General features: G+C 36.9%; 2 protein-coding genes and 1 long non-coding RNA gene across 5 annotated transcripts in view; 2 read left to right on the top strand and 1 right to left on the bottom strand.

The window, feature by feature from the left end:
- LOC134199939 (uncharacterized protein K02A2.6-like) overlaps positions 1-15,595 on the top strand; it is a 933,609-nt gene that overhangs the window by 522,724 nt on the left and 395,290 nt on the right. The gene's annotated exons all lie outside the window — the stretch shown is intronic.
- LOC101743788 (tyrosine-protein phosphatase Lar-like) overlaps positions 1-15,595 on the top strand; it is a 99,416-nt gene that overhangs the window by 9,090 nt on the left and 74,731 nt on the right. The window lies entirely within an intron of this gene.
- On the bottom strand, positions 5,163-6,344 carry LOC134199941 (uncharacterized). 2 transcript variants are annotated; one of them, XR_009974633.1, is made up of 3 exons: positions 6,250-6,344; positions 5,797-5,948; positions 5,163-5,440 (listed from the first exon to the last, which is right to left on the bottom strand). It is a non-coding gene; the product is annotated as an uncharacterized LOC134199941 (long non-coding RNA). The 2 variants fall into 2 exon arrangements; XR_009974632.1 differs by having other exon boundaries at positions 6,192-6,343.

Here is a 15,595-nt window from a genome sequence, read left to right as displayed (position 1 = left end):
TTATATATTAGTATAGATGACGCTCCGAAAAGATCCTTTACTCCAATTCACCCGCTATTACTTCAAAATTGTGGTCAATAACTAAAAATATAATACAACCATAAATAATGTCATGAATACGTTCCTTATAAAAAAAAGTCAAGCTCGCAATGAAAAGCTCCTTATAATAATTTCTCGATAAAAACTCTCGAAGCCAATAAATAATGTATTGTGGTTGACAACTTAAAACGTGTAAAAGTCATTAGATGCAGACTTTCTCAGCGGTTTAAATGCTGAACAATATAAGAAATATGATAAAAATCTGGGTTAACTGCCGCGTTATAAGGTAAGGGTATAGCTACATTAAAATACCTTTTGCTTAGCTTCGTGTTATGGAAAATATATATGGTTTTTATAACGTCGTGAGTCCCAATTATTGGAGCTATGTCGCATTGAGGTCGTTACCAGTTTCATAGTTATTTTTAGTAAAATAGCGTTTTGGTTTTCAATTGGGTTAATGTGTTACGTTAACTCAAAGGTAGAGCCTTAAATAGTGTGATACTAATGTTAGTATTATTAGTCATTACGGATCCTCCCGATCCATTAATGGTGGTTTTAGGTACCTCAAGCACCGGCCACCGTCCTCGCCGAACCCGTCGCTTGCGTGAAGGGTAAATTAACCCACAGACACAGCCCACTGAGTTTCTTGCCGGATCTTCTCAGTGGGTCGCGTTTCCGATCCGGTGGTAGATTTTGCGCAGCAGTGCTCTTGCTAGGGCTAGTGTTACCAGCACCTCCGGTTTGAGCCCAGAGAGTTCACCTACACGCTAGCGTAACGCTGAAATAGCCTCTCAGCACACGTAGGGAAAAAAGAAGGTTTTTTTAGATATTTATTAGGGACGAGTATATTTTCTGTTATATATAAACTGGTATTAAGGCCCCTTGTGAGCCCGCACGGGTAAGTACCGCCATCCTGCCTATTTTGCCGTGAGACAATAATGCGTTACGGTTTCAATGTCGGAGCAGCTGTTATACTGTAAACTGAGAATCAAAACTCATGTGAGACCCTAGAGAACCTTATAAAATATGAAAACTAAATTAAAGATCTCGATAGTCACTTTGATGCAGTAAAAGTAACACCAAATGAAGCAACGAAAAAAGTCTCATCGTATGGGACTTTGCACTGGACGTTACTACGGCGGTCGGAAATACACCTTTTGCTGATTCCCTATGCAGCAACATAAGAGGACCAACTGCGCCCACCCAACATAATGTGGGACAAGGGGAAGATGATGAAGAAGAAGATATTTACTTTGATGCCAAATTGAAATATAAGTATTTTGGAATGCAGGGATTTCTGTTAGTCCAGTTCCATAGTGCGCAACGATTTGTTCCAATGCATTCTGAGCCATATTCTAATGTTTACGGTAACCAAACAACATGCCAAAGGCATACAGGCTGTTAGTTTGATATCATGTAGGCATTATGACGGAGGTATTCATTGCGGACTACGTTGGCTCCGGTTTGCTTTGGGCGTAGTGCCAATTGTTCGAATTACGAGTATGAGGTGACCGTCTTTCTGCCAGAGCTTGTGTCTGATGTTCATTGCTTTCGTGTATCACTTAGCCATTATGATGTCGCCTGATGCGGCTCACAATAGTAAACTTAAGTGGTTTAAATAGATTAATCGGTCCTTTTTGAAATTTTCTTTGAATGTATATAACCATACATTCAACAATAGGAACCGACATTCTGTGAAATTTGATTGGCGAATTGTAAGACTTGTTTTCGGCTCATCTCTAGCTTGTATTGTACACCGAAGGCAGAAATGTGAAACATAGTGATGAACCTACCCCTTGATCAAAGTACACCTTTAAAAATTTTAAATTTAATGTATGTATCTTCGAAAACAAAAAAAATAATGAAAATAATTTAAATACCTACTAAACATTCCAAATGTTTATAATTTAAAACGTTCAGACACATTCAGTCTATGAAACCTTTGAATAGATGCTATCCATTTTTTTATCGAGATTGAATTCCCTGCACTATCTGAATGAAGCAAACCATTTGTTTTTAAATTGTGATTTGCAAGAAACTTTGAAATCTCTTTGTTGTCTCGAAATTTGAATTTCTGTAGACATTTCTCGTGGTCGTTCCCTTTTGAGGCTTTTATGATCAAAGAGTGCCTTATGAGTTCCGAAACTCAAGTGTTTGTAAAGATAGTATATTAGACAATAATAACAACATAAAGAAACGAAACATTTATTTTTGGACAATCCTTTTGGGAGTAACCTTTTGCTGTTTCCTTTTTCAAGCAGTTTAATAACTTTCCTAGCACACATCGTGTGGGACACAACATTTATCACAGTTTTTGTATTAGAGTGTATTTTGTGGGATTTCTTTACAAAAACATCGTACATCAGCGGAACTATTGTGATGCGAAGATTTATTGGGCCGTTGTACTATGAATTAAAGGACAACGAACACAAAAACAAGACGTTTGAGCATTATAACAGTCAACTTTAAATGATTTAAAAATACCGAAAACATGTTAAGTACGAATGATGAATAAATATCTACTTTGATATTAAAAAGTAATAATTTGAGAGTCATAACCACTAATATTGATTAGTTCGTTGATTACGTCAAGCTACTTGAAATATGTGCTTAGTATGGATTGGCACTGAACCTAATTTTAGTTACCAAAATTTCAATATATGGTACGTGGTGTAAGTAATTCTACTAGATACTAAGTATATTTTTAATTTAGATAGTTTTTCTATCACGTCACTCAATTATTTTAATATGTCATTCTGCATCCATGTACAAAGCTTAGTTCATCAGTGTACGTCATTCACTTATCTGCATTTATTTTCTTTTCTTTGACCTCTCGTGTCTACTCTTATGCTCCCTCTCACTCTGTCTCGCTTTCTTTTAGCTCACAGATTTTATAATTCTACACTAATTTAATATTACTATTCAAAAGCTAAAACAGCACCTGAATGCAAATGGAGACGACGTCATTGTGTCAACACGACTTGTTACTGAATTCGGAGCTCACCAGTTTTGTCGAGCACCAATAAAATTAGATACAATGCGTATTAGGATTTCTTTTCTCACTTATGCTTGGGCTTTGCATTCAAGTCTCCCCTACCGACGGCATTACGCAAGTGCTAAAACGTGTCGTTTTTCGAGTAAGGCATGAAGAGAGGATTTTTTGGTAGACAATTGAGCTAGTGTGCTCTGATATTGCCAATGCTGATCAGGTCACTAGGAAGACGTTCAGCAGAAATTCAAAACAAAATTTAATCTAAGTAATTGACCAAAAACATTTTGCGTTATCTCAAATGCCTGAGATTCCGCGACGTTCAGGGTATTTAGAATGCCGAGGTAAATTGAAAAAATATATGAAACGGATATTGGGACTATTACCACGATTGACGGTGACGAATATGCGAATAAGCCCGGGTCACGTGAAGAAATAATGGTTATGGAAATGGAATGGTTCGCTGGAAAAATACATTCTGTACGTTTTTACGTTTGTCCCTGTTATGGGCGTGAAGCGACTGATCTTGTTTGTGATATAAAATAGTTTATATGTTCATGATGGGAAGCCCAGGATTCGCAGAAAAATGAAAAAAAAATTTTGGACGGTGTTTCTAATTATTAAACCTCGTTGTCACGTTGCGAGGAAAAAGGATGACAATCTCGAAAGACTTGTCATCACCGGCAAAGTGGAAGGAAAGATACCTAGGGGGCGTAGTCCCATGCGCTGGTCCGACCAGATTAACGGCCGTTTTCAATAACGTATCTGAGCTTTCGGATAGATAGCTATCTCCGAATATCAGCAAGAGCGTATCTATCCTTAGTTTGCGTTTCACAATCACGGATAAGTGCTATCTCTCTTTAACCAACAGTAGATAGCTTCTTCCCTCCGATTTATCCGAGCCTCTTGATACGTTTCGTTCTACTACAAATACGAAACAACATCAGGATCAAGACTTATTTTATTTTATTCTAAATTATAACTATAATTTAACCAGCATATTGTAGACTATCATAAACACATTTGTTTATAACAAAAAGTAATAAAAACATATGAAGATTTTTTTAAATTGGACGTATTGCTATTTTTATCCTAGTCGAAATTATGAAACGAAACGTTTTGACAGTCCGTTTGCCAATAAGCAGTGATCAGTTTCTTTTGTTTGTTTTTCTATTGTTTACCTACTATATTAGATGATGACTTACCTCCAAAACGCTTTAAAACTTTCGTTTATAATTCTAAGTGTGCTTATAATTAAAGAGCTACAGTGAAATAAAATGAATTCTGTAAGTATCTATGAACTACATTGATAATAATAATTTTACTTTGAAAACTTAGAGTTCAAGTTTAGAAAATATATCTTTTTCAGTCAAGAAAGGCAGCACCCATGACAAAAGATGAGACGATGATTCTAGCAGAACTTGTGGCGGCGAAAAAACATTTCAATAATAAGGCAACAAATGCCACAAACAATAAATTGAAGGAGCAGGCTTGGCAAACCCTTGTAAATGATTTTAATTCGTCGATTCGTCGTTTCCCACGAACTCCATTGCAGCTTCGACTAAAATGGGAAAACTTAAAGAACGCTACGGCAACATAAGAAACAACCTTAGTAAGGTTAGTATAATTAGTTGATTGTTTGTAACACTAACAATAACACTTTGATAAACATGATTTTTTCTTCAGGTTGCCGTAGTATTTGAAATAATTATGCTCTTTGTTACAGGCTGGAGGTGGTAAGGATTGCAGATGAAATTTTGGATAAAGCATGCACATTGTTGTAGGTCACAAATAATATTTTTAACACTTTTACAGCCAAGCTTAAACAAGATGGAAGAAAAGAAATGCAAGGCTAGCATAGGGACAATGCATTAGCAGAATATCTAATAGCAAAAAAGAGACTTGACTTGGAAAATAAACAAAAGGAGATTGTTGTAGCAAAAGTTAAGTTAGATTTAGATAATTTAAAAAATTAAAAATTACTTAAAAGGAATATTAAATTTCATAAATTAAGTAGGCAATAATAATTTTATGTTAGATAGTTTTTTAAGTATATGTACAAATTCTACATTAAATATCTTGCATGTACTAACTACCATGTAATTATCATTTTGGAAAATAAAAAATAGTCAAATTATCTTTGGAGTTTATTTTATAAATTATCATTGGAAGCATTTATTTATAAGTACATAGTTGTATTTCAGATGTAAGTTTTGAAAAATTGTTACGAACAATTATATTATTTTCCTGTAATGTATCTGCGACTGAAATTTCTGATTCTAATTCTTCTAAATTCATACTTCTGACGATATTATGCAGCATGGCAGCTATAATAACAGCTTGCATATTTTCTAGTTTTAATCTACTTTTCAATGATATACAGGGAGTCTTCTTTTACAAACACCAATGCATCTGAAAATTATACATTATTCGCTTAAATTATTTTACAATACAGTATAACAAGCTCTTAACTAAAAAAAAAGATTACCTCTCTATAGTATTTCTTGTTTTAATATGTGATTCATTTTAAATCGTTCCGATTGAGTATGTGGGTTAATTAATCACGTTAAAAGATAGGGTTGTGGGGATAGCCTCTATCGGCAAGCAAATAGCAATTTCCAAGTCCACCTTGTTATCAATGTTCTCTTGATATGTAGATAATTTATTATAATAGTGTCATATTAAATTCATATAAACACCTAAATATATAATATAAATAAATAAAAATATAATAATAATATAAATAAGGCAATATAAATAAGAAATACCTTTTCAATCGGAATGGTTAATTATAGTTGTATCATGAGTAGACCCAGGCCATCAAGCAACAACATTTTGAAACATCAATGATGCATTGCACACAAATTACACATTCAAAATACTCTTTTTCTATTTCTAAATTCCTCTCCTATATTTGAATCTGTAACACAAATATAAAATGTAGTAGGTATCAGTGTGTAATAAGAATGAAGGTAAATAGCCTACCAGGTTATTGTATTAGTATATGAATGTCATTTAGGGCACCATGGGAATCCAGCAGTATTATAGAATTCCTGTTGAGTGTGATTTTGTAACACAACAAAAATTAGGTATAATTTTGCTATTGCTATAAACAAATATAAGTTGTAATAGCGAGTACTTTTATGGTTAAAATTTATCTTACCTTTTTGACGTTACACTCAAATATGGTCTCATTAAATTAATCAATTAATTCACAACACCTTTGCTCAGAAATCTATAGTCAAATTCGTAATTATTGATCTTCGCCATGTAATTCAGACGATCTTTATTTTCCTAACCATATGATATCGGCCTCACTATCACTATCTGCATCACAATCCATAACATTTGAAATAATTCCATATCACTATCATCACTGCTACAATATGCCCATATGAAGAGAAACAATTATTAAATTATAGCGATTTACTTTCGAAAGATAAACATGTAACCGGCCGATTTTGACAGATAAGCGAATGCCCATACTAGAGATAGCGCCGCCTACCGGAGAGTTACTTAAAACTCATATTGAAACGGAAGTAAGCACGATTTGTATGAGCGTTCTATCTTTAGCAGGCTATCCGTCCTCCCGACGATGGATAGATAAATCCGATAGGAACTGCTGCCCGTCGATAGGTTATTGGAACGTAAGTAAGGACAAAAATATAGATTTGTCTATCTTTAGTAACCGAAACTAGGGATAGATAGGTTATTGAAAACGGCCGTAAGACAACTTTGGACTCCAGCATCAATGTCGCTATCCACTGCGCGGAGGACAGGAGTGAGTGGAGGAACATAGTCCTAACAAAAGTGCTCCGTAAAGGTCACAACCCTCAGCACTAAGGAATGCGACGCACGGAGGAGTCACTATTTCGTAAATTTCGCAAGATTTTTCTTAATTTACTGCTCTTGCTAGGGCTAGCCTTAGCGTTAGCAATTCTCTCAAGTTGAGCCCGTGAGCTCACCTACCGGTCCACGTAAAGTTAGAATAGCCCCTTAGGCTACCAATGAATAGGTAGTAAAAAAAATCCAGAGGTCGTTAGCGAACCATACATTTTTTTATCCTGAACATTATGTGTTAAGAGTCATTTTCACTATAACTTGTTTTAATTATTTGGAACCATCCAAATAAACCAGGTATAGACAAAATGTATGCTTGTTGGTGATCTTTAACGATACCTCATCGTTTAATTGTGTAGAATGTTTTTGAAATCCCAACAATGCGACATATTTGCGGTCGTCCTCGGAATAAAATGTTTTCGTATCGAGCGGCCAACACGACCCTTGGGCGTCGTTACCTTCGACTGTGTCCCAACTCATTTCAAATAAAACAATATTTACGACTTCCTCGTATGCTCTGTTGGCCTGGTACACGACTGTTAAATGCAGCGGTCTTTTGAATTTTATTTAGTTTTCCGAAGATAGTGTTTGATTTAATAGTGACTCAATATGAAATAGTTGAGTTTTAAAATCTTATAAGAAAAACTTGGATATGCGTCAAAGCAATACACGTTAAACTAAATTTAAGAAATAATAAATGAAAAACACATTGATTGAATATAAAGAAAAAACTATTAAAATATCACAAAACAATATATGCGAAAGAGCTCGATATGATATTTGCATAGATATAGAGTTTGGACTAGAGAGTGGTTTAAACATACTTTTGTTTATCAAATAACAGGTTATGCCCTTCACATTGCTCTACGTTCTGGTAACCATTAAAGAACGGAAGATGAGCGGTAAGTTCATTCGCCTATTTAAGAATACCTCAGTACATAATTGCTATAAACATATCTCGAAGCATAAGGGTGAAGTTTCAATATGATAGATAGGCTACGAAATAGAAAGACTACAAAACGAAATTATTTGTTTCATCGGCAAATAATCGCCACCGGTTGAATACAAATTACATTTCGCTCGTAGACGAAGCGACAGCTTCCAAAAAAATTTTATTTTCTCTGCGGTCCCTTGTGATGTTGTAAAACAAGCTCTTGCGGCCCTTACGTTTTCCCAATGATGGAATTTTCACGCAAGTTGCCATCCAATTTATCTTTCATACCCAATTTTAAGATCAAGACGTTGTTGAATAACGCAAACTAAATTCGAAGAAAACCTTTCAGAATTTCGGTATGTGACAATTTTCCCCAAAATGACAAAACAACGTCTCGAAATACAGAAATAAATTTTATCTTCTAATTCTTATTTTAAATTCTTTGGGCGTTCACAAAGGCCACAACATATTCTGTTGTCAGTGTTCTAACTTAACACAAAGCTAAATGTGAAAATATATGTATTACCCCTCGTCGAATTTACATTATTTTTGGTAAGATATACTTTGAGGACTGGAGAGAGAAATACGCTACTTTTGTGAGAACAGGCGATTAGTGTCCTGTCTGGTTGTGCATTGAAACATAGTTTTATTTTGAATTCAACAGTCAACAGGACAATCATTTTTCTAAATCGTCTTTCCGTACCTTATGTTTCAAGATTTGCGGATGTAGTTGTCTTGATCTCTTAGAACTCTTTAGATCTTTGATCATAAAAATTAGCTCTGCTCCTAGTTAAGGTTCCGCTGAAGTAGCCTCTCAAGGCTATCAGCTTAGGTAGGAAAAAAAAGTTAATAAACCATAAGCGTTGCTGATACAGGTCTGCAGTAACTACACGTATGAACTTACAAAAGAAAAAAAACACATTAAAATTCTTGTTCGAACAACAGTAAATATGAATGCAAGCGAATATTACTTAACTTGAATTGTTGTTTCATACACTAAAACGATTATCGATACAAGATGTAATTACCATACAGCCTCCACGTTTCCCTTTGATAGTACCATTAATTTAACATTCACTTGAAATTGAATGTTTCCATTACGTAAGTTATCAGAGTACACAACCACGAGACATCTAAGATAACGTCCCGATGAATAAATTAGTTCGGCGTCATTACGCGAACGCGCGAGAGCTTAAGCCTCTGCATTCGATTTTGTGGTAAACGAGAGCGATAAGCGTTAGCGGGTTGTAACTTGCCAAAAAAAAAGACACACACATTGAATTGGTTTATTATAATCTACTAAGTTGGGATAACATGCAGCTCGTCTAGCTAAACGGCTACAGAATCCAATAGACTGAGAATGCTTCAAAGTTCAAAGAGTGGTCTTCGATTATAATTAATCAGCCTTTCCTGCGGGAACAAAACATTTCAGTGCTACTTCATGGGTAGACATAAGAGTAGAGTATACTATTATGTCATCTATATGTATGTGCCAAAACATGAAACACAAAGAGTGTAATGGACAGACAGTCTTATTGCCAAATGCGATCTTTTCCAGATTATTAGATGGACAAGAATCATCTAAGTAATAATTAGCTGCTTCGGGAAGTACCTGCGCCGGATAGGGGCTGAGCCGACGACAAGGTGTCACCATTGTGGACACGACCTGGACACGGCGGAGCATACGCTCGCTGTCTGCCCCGCTTGGGAGGTGCAGCGCCGTGTCCTGGTCGCAAAGATAGGACCTGACTTGTCGCTGCCTGGCGTCGTGGCGTCGATGCTTGGCAGCGATGAGTCATGGAAGGCTATGCTCGACTTCTGCGAGTGCACCATCTCGCAGAAGGAGGCGGCGGGGCGAGTGAGGGAAAGCTCTCCTCACTACGCAGAAACCCGCCGCCGCCGAGCAGGTGGTCGGGACCGGGGTCGTATCCGTAACCTGGCCCCCTAAGAGCTAGGGGTCCCACCCGTTTTGTGCGGGGAGAGACCCAGACGTGGGGTGGCGTGCTTGCACGCTCACCCGCAATAGGAAGCCGGGTGATGGCAGACCGCGTTCCCCCGACCGCTCTGGGGGAAGGTGTAACGCGGCGCCATCAAAGCGGGCTCTCGGCCCGCTGAACGAGGGAACCGGTGGTCGTGTCGCTGGCGGCCACCGGTCCGGCGTCCGTGGGACGGTGGGATGGATGTAATGTGCTCTGCGTCAACCCTGTCCCGCCGTTTCAATAGCCCCGACTGGGCTCCGGCCCGGTCCGAGGTAGGGCGCCGGTTGTGAGCGGCAGGAGTTTTTAGTGAGGTTCAACTCCCAAATACCCCACCTGCCGCGCGGGTGGGGATCCGGCGATTTTCTCGTGTGGAAAAAAAAAAAAAAAAAGTAATAATTAGCAGACAATACTACTTCGTTCATAATAAGTTATCAGTTACGTATTCAGAGATTTCAACTTCGTAAAACTGTGAACGTTAGAAACCTCTATTAGATGGGTCTTTAGGTCGTTTACTTATCTAGGCCAATAAAAAAGTTACGCATTTCTAACTTAATGAGAGTCGTGAGTAAAACGTAGTTAAAAACGTAACTTTACGAGCAAACTGAATTACATATGATAACAATATGCTTCGAAGATATGAGAATAGCTTAGTATCGTAAAAGAAGACCATCAACTAACACAGTGTCTTATTTAGGATGTACTTAAGCTAAACGATATCAAGTTTTGTTGTTAGTAAAAATACGAGCTCATTTCTTTGTGTGAAGTTTATATTTCATATTTCTGGTCAATTATTTTGATAATGATGAATAACCTATCACCTCGTCGAATACTAAAAGAAAACTTAAAAAATATATCAAAATCGAATCAATGATATATTTTAATTGTGTATTTAATTAATTACTGTTATCAAATCTTATTGGACCTATTACTATTTTTGCTATCGGTACATACAGAGATATTGCAACCCTACGGTATTAGGTAAATACCAGTATTCAGATTCTTCTACGGTCAATTTTCGATAGTAAAGTGTTTAAAGTAGTGTTACGCCGGTAAGAGTAACGCCATTTATCGCCGAATAGCCGAAACGAATACCAAAGAATCTAGTAATATCTAGAAAACTCGAGAAGTACAACGCCATCTATTGTCAGATAGCGGAAGCACGCATCGAAAGTGCTCGACTTGTAAGGAATGTTCTCGACGATTCTAGAGATGTCGTATCAACTGTAAAAGCGTTGCAGAGATGGCACGCAGTCAGTTAGTAATTGGAACTACTCGAAACGAAATAGCGAACGGATCGCTTGAAGCGAAGCGGAAGAATTGAATTGAGAATTTTAAAGTGTTTGTTGAGTGTTTTAATGTTCTAAGTGTCGAATACAGTTTTAAGTTGTAATTTGGTGGAACATTTATTTATTCCGAATTCCAGCGCGTAACAGTATTTTTTGTTAAATTTTCATATACTTGTACAAAACACAATAATGTCAACTTACAGAAAAATAAAGATTTAACAGTAGCTACACTTTTAATTAATTTCTCTTAAATGAAAAAAAAAAGCATACAGAATTAAAATCGCCATCGCCTCTGCCTTTGCGTCAACCCAATCTGAGTCAAACTTACTGCGTCATGAATGCCGTAACTAGGGGGTTCCTTAATTATTCCCTTGTTGTAGAAGAGAAATTGTTTTCTATCGTGTCGAATTGTAAAATTTGTTACACGGTTGTTGTTTCTGAGATTGATTGCCGATTCCCAGTGCGGTATTCCTTTAAATTAAAATTAACGCTATGCCTCGGGCACGAATTTTGAAATTAATACAAAAGCGATGCCGCTTTTTATGTTATTTTAAAAGTTACGTTGATATGAAATGTATATTGAGATAATACAGATCCAATGATAGCAATAGATATATCAAACACTTAATGAGATTTTTCATTGCAGTTTCACTTTACAAACATTAAAGGGTGATCATGATAGACAGCTAATACTATTGAACATTATCTTCTTCTTTTTCCTCACCTTATCAGCACAGCTAATTTTTCTCTTCTATCAGCCGTCAGCTCAACACTCCCTCCTCTCTCTCTCTCTCTCTCTCTCTCTCATATCCTCATTCACACACTCCATCCATGTCTTTTTCAGTCGATCTCTTCCCCCTTGCACCTTGCTCCTTACCTTGCACTACCATTTCCATACATCTCCTAGTCACATGCATCTTCTCTCTACGCATCACATATCCATACCACGCTAACCGTCCGCTCTTTAATTCCTTAATTACCGCGGCAACTTTCACACTTCCTCTGATATACCACTGTTAATAATAAAATAAAAAGTGTCTTTGATTTTTGTAATACTGAGTTTAATTTTTAATCAGTTAACTATTTTCGACACGATTGATTTGGCATGAAAAAAAAAAAAAGGTATATTGTTCATAAATGGGAGTATTACATTACTAAAAAAATTAACTGGCACAGCAGATATACTTTAATTGACCTATATTTTAGCCGCCGCACAATTAATCAAGCTGTAAATATAATATAGTTATTTAATCAAAACTTACTCAATAACAAAAGGTACTAAAGATTTTTTATCACAGATTACAGTTCAAAAAACATCAAGCACGGATGCTATTGGTCGTATCGATTGCAAACATTGTATTCGAAATTTCCACCCGACCCTACTGTAATACCACTCCGTCCAATAATCCTTATCTTTCTTCGTATTTCAGTATTAATTACGATATCCTTTCCGAGAAATAGAAATATTAATGCACTTACAAAATTATTTTCTAATATCAAGTTGTTTTTCCTATCATTATATTGTTTAAGGAAGTCGTTGTAATATTGTAAGGGTCTTTGGGTTTGTTATTGTATTGTTTGTTATCTTATCCTATGTTGTCTAAAGAGATCATTTGTAGAGAGGAAAATATAATATCCAATTTATCCTACATTATATATATAATATAATTTTATACTTGTTAATTTTAAGCTTGAATGTTTTGTGTGTATTGTTGTTGGTTGTTGGTATTGTTGTTGGTGTGTGTGTGTAAAAGTTCGCATGGCTTATGTCCAGGACTAAACCGTATCGAGATCGATCTAGAATTGTCTCTCTCCGAGAAAGATGGAAAGGTGACCGTTCATGTTAAGCTTGATGAAGATTTGCGGTAAAGAAGATGCCGACAATCGGGCTAAATGCGCACACAGAGCATTCTTTAGAACTAGAGGGAATGAAATAGTTATCTAGGGAAAACTGACATTCTAATACCGCTTAGGATAATCATTAAGGTAAAAACAAATATTTGGCCAGAAAAATTGGGCAGATGTGCTGGTTTCTTTTGTATTGCTTATTTGATACACGAGCTCACCGCCATATAAATGCCGTCACCTATCTGGAAATATGAGTTCTGAGTCTCTATTTTAAAGTAGAACTTACAAATTTTAAGAATAAAAAAAATATTAATGTTCCAAGTCTAAACACATTCGAGGCGTATTTTTTTTGGGGAAAGAATGCATTTAGCAATTCAGAGGAAATGTCGTAAATACCTACAGCTATTTCCGAGAGATTCGCGAGGGTTAATTTCGCTTTTATTTGATTAATTTATTCGTCTCGTTGACCACGTTAGAAATTATTGGTCGGTGTTAAGATCCTTACGGGCTTGTATTACCGCTCTTCTTATTTCTGTAGTAATTTGATTTTTCTCTAAAATGGTAGAATAATTTTGATGTAGTTAAGAACATGATCTTAGGATAAACGGTGGTGGTAATCGCGTAGAATTCTACGTATTATCATCCTACTTATTTTTGCCGCGAAATAGTCCCCCGTCAGTTTCAAGCATACGAGATCGAAACTTCGAAATACTTTTTTTCTTTTTTCCTACCTAAGCTGGTAGCCTTGAGAGGCTATGTCAGTGTAACCGAACGCGTAGGTGAGCTTACGAGGCTTTAACTACGTTACTAACACCAGCCCTAGCAAGAGCAGTGCTTCGCAGAATCTACCACCGGATTGGAAACGCGACCCACTGAGAAGATTCGGCGAGAAACTCAGTGGGCTTGGGACGTGTATGGGTCTTGGGTATGGGACGACTTGAGCGCGGTGGGATTCTCGTTATGGTACCTATTTAATCCTTTGAACGATAACGGTCGATAGATCGACTCTGTATTAATGTCTATAAATTATGGAGCATCAAAATACCGACTATTGCGCAGTCTGATTATAGGTATTGTGTATTGATTTGTACGGACGTGTCTAACGCGCGGCTGTATAACTTTTTTAATACGTTAATAACATTAGCATATTACATTTACCATTTAAAATTATTTTTCTGTGAATTTGTGTATCTTTTTTTTTGTTAGTTTTTTTTAAAGTACTGTCTGCGCACAAAACTACCAAAAAAAAAGGAAATCGGTCAACGAGCACTACTGCAACCGCATCGACACTTTTCTCGCAACAAAATTACGCACAACACCTGTGTACCTGTATATTGTCACGGCCGTTATTTCAGATATAATTTAGAAACAATAATAAAATATTCATTTCGTTTGTACACCACTGCTTGCCTCCTCTTCCTCGCCAAGTACTTTTTAAAAAAAAAAATCCTTTGGCTATTTCTGCTAAATATGTGAAAGTAAGCTCATACTAAAAGTGTTAAGAGCTCCGTAAATAGTAGATAAAACATGAACCCCTCTTCCTAGATGGGCCATAAAAAAGGAAAAAATAAACAGTAGGTAGTAAATGCGTTACAAATATTTAAACATTTTTTAAATGTTGCAACACTGCGGTTTTGTAATGCGACGTGACTCGGCACTCTGTGAACGCGAACCGACTAAATACGAAGAGATATTATGCGCAGTCATCGTTTTGGTTGAAATGGCTCTTCTTTTGCTGGTCGCTTCGTAGCCGTGAAGTATATAACATTTTAAAAAGTATAAAGGACTAAGCGTTGCGAGCGCAGTAAAGTTTTGAGATGTTTCGTCAAATTATTCATACTTAATGCCATACGAATTGTTGTGAAGTTAAAACAGATTTTCGAATTCAAGCACTTTATTAGATTACCCAGATTCATGCGCATTCGTGAAACGTTAACTATTACGTATAGAACGAGTTAGTGTTGAAGTCTTAATTTCTATAGCAGCTTTTGGCATCGTGGCCTAAAGGTTTTTTTTATTGCTTAGATGGGTGGACGAGCTCACAGCCCACCTGGTGTTAAGTGGTTACTGGAGCCCATAGACATCCACAACGTAAATGCGGCACCCACATTGAGATATAAGTTCTCAAGGTCTCAATTACAGTTACAACGGCTGCCCTACCCTTCAAACCGAAACGCATTACTGCTTCACGGCAGAAATAGGTAGCCACCCGTGCGGTCTCACAAGAGGTCCTACCACCAGTAATTACGCAAGTTATAATTTTGCGGGTTTCATTTTTATTACACAATGCTATTCCTTCACCGTGGAAGTCAATCGTGAACATTTTTTGAGTACGTATTTCATTAGAAAAATTGGTACCCCCCTGAGATTCGAACACCGGTGCATCGCTCAACACGAATGCACCGGCCGTCTTAAAAAGGATAAGACAATTTTACTCGTACTGAGCGATGCGATATCATACCCTATCCAAAGGACCGGACAACATACAGTCGGCGTCGCTCTAAACGCGTCATTCCGGATCTTCCCGATCCACTCTCGGTGCTTTTAGGCATTCCAACGATCACCCTTCAACGCACAATTTAACCCACAGACACAGCCCAGTGAGTTTCTCGCCGGATCTTCTCAGTGGCTCGTGATTCGGATAAGTGAAGCATTGCTTGGGCTAGTGTTAGCAAATGAT

Source organism: Bombyx mori, chromosome 13, assembly GCF_030269925.1.
Source record: "Bombyx mori chromosome 13, ASM3026992v2".
Taxonomy (NCBI): domain Eukaryota; kingdom Metazoa; phylum Arthropoda; class Insecta; order Lepidoptera; family Bombycidae; genus Bombyx; species Bombyx mori.
The sequence above is the reverse complement of the archived record's forward strand: the minus strand, read 5'-3'. Positions and strand labels throughout refer to the sequence as shown.